Raw genomic sequence first — 1,927 nt, 5'->3', positions numbered from 1 at the left:
CCAGGTAAGGGCCCGGCGGGCGGGGGAGCCTCGGGCCCCGGGAGCTTGTCCCCGCCCGGCCTGGGCCCCGGGAGCCGGAGCGCGGGGAGCGCGGGGCTGAGCCCCGGGGCGGGGCCGGTGCAGGGGCGAGCAGCGCTGGGCGCCGAGCGGGGCAGGCGAGCCAGGGGGTTGCAGGAAGGGGGCCAGGCTGCTTGGCGCGGCAAACACCCCGCTCTTTGTGCCTTAGAAATACCAAACAGCCGCCTGGTCACCTGGGTCTCGCTCTCCTCCTGCCCCAAACGCCTCCTAAACCTGTCCAGAGTCTTCCCTGCCTGCTCTGTTTGGTTATTTGGGGTTTTTTTTGGGGGGGGGGGGTTAAAACCGGGGCACGCAAGTGCAGAAGCCAAAATGTAAGCACCGAGTTTGCAAATCTTCGCCTTCCTGCATTACAGGCAAACACGACAGCGCTGCTTTCTTCGGGTTACTTTGCCATACGCAGCAGCTGCCTTTTTCTCCAGGGCTCTTCTTGTGTGATGGCCGGTAGGCAGGGGGATGTGCGGGAGCGCAGCCCTCGGTTGAGATGCGGTCCACGCTATGCAAACCGCTGAGAACCCCCTGAAACAGATTCGTGTGTTTTCCATCCTGCTAATGCGCCCTTTTACCGCCCCCTGTTGAGCGGGGAAATGCTATCTTAGCGGTTTTACGACAGTATCCACACCAAAAAAATTAATAAAATTAAAACGAACAGCTGTGAAAATATGCCAGGCAGATGTACAATTTATTTCACTGATTTAAAAATAGAAAACAACAGGCAAACCAGCAGGCTCAACATTGCTATCACTGTGGTCTAAGAAATCTACCCCTGTCCCTTGCCTGTCAGTAAGGAACTGACTTAAGCTACATGGATATAGGGCACTTTTATATTGAAGTCAAAGTGCCCTCATGTGGAGACTGCAGTTTCTTAACTGATTTAGTTAAATTGGTACAACGATCTCATGTAGACAAGGGCTGGAGGAGACTCTCCTAGGTTGGATTGAGACCTCAACTCTCTCAATTTCTGTCCTTGCACCCAGGCTCAGGAATGGGACATGGAGTCCCTGCACTTGGCTCCTTTGCAACCCCACGTTGTCCCCAAGCGAACGGCTGTGGGAGAAACCCCGCTGCAAACGGCAGAGATCTCCCTGTGGACTGTCGTGGCTGCAATTCAAGCCGTGGAGAGGAAGGTGGATTCCCATGCCACGCAGTTACTGAGTCTGGAGGGCAGAACAGGGACAGCTGAGAAGAAAATATCTGACACAGAGAAAGGAATGATGGAGTTTAGTAACCAACTGGCCATGCTGGGATCTCTGATCCAGGAATATGGACTGATGCAGAGGAGGCTGGAGAACATGGAGAACCTGCTGAAGAATAGGAACTTCTGGATCCTGAGGCTTCCCCCAGGCACTAAGGGAGAAGTCCCCAAGGTAACGATATCCCAGCTGGTGCTGAGAGGGAGCTGTAATGTCTTGCAGCTGGATCAGATATTGAAAAGGGAATTGAAGAGAAATGATCCTCTCTTGTATCTTATGTGCTCTTTTATTTTAATATAATTTGTAGTGTGTGGTTTTCCGCCTCCACTCTCTCTGTCTGCTTCCATCCTTGCTTACCAAGTTATTTGGATTCTGTTCCACCACTGCTTCTCTGGGCAGTTTGATTTCTGTGGAGCTAAGAGGAATAAGAAAGGCTTTTACAAATTTATCCAAGGAGAAAGAAATTGATAAATGATCAGGCAGATGTGCTGAATTGCTCTTTTAAATTTGTCTTTAATGAGAAAAATAAAACAAGGTGTTTGAGCAGTGAAGAGGCAAGGAAGGCCTTGATGGTGTAGCTGCTGATGTATATAAAACAAATTTCAGGTTAGGAGGCTATATTATATATCGGAGCAGGTCAGGGTAACATGAATCCTAGG

The 1,927-nt window shown here is 50.9% G+C and overlaps 1 pseudogene; it reads left to right on the top strand.

Annotated features, from left to right (window-relative positions):
* Window positions 1-1,052: 1,052 nt before the first annotated feature.
* LOC115271465 lies at window positions 1,053-1,442 on the top strand (annotated as a pseudogene).
* The last annotated feature ends 485 nt before the right edge of the window (window positions 1,443-1,927 follow it).

This window comes from Terrapene carolina, unplaced genomic scaffold (assembly GCF_002925995.2).
Source record: "Terrapene carolina triunguis isolate 2854851 unplaced genomic scaffold, T_m_triunguis-2.0 Scaffold25744, whole genome shotgun sequence".
Classification (NCBI taxonomy): Eukaryota; Metazoa; Chordata; order Testudines; family Emydidae; genus Terrapene; species Terrapene triunguis.
Note: the sequence above shows the minus strand (reverse complement) of the source record. Positions and strands in the feature narration are given on the sequence as shown.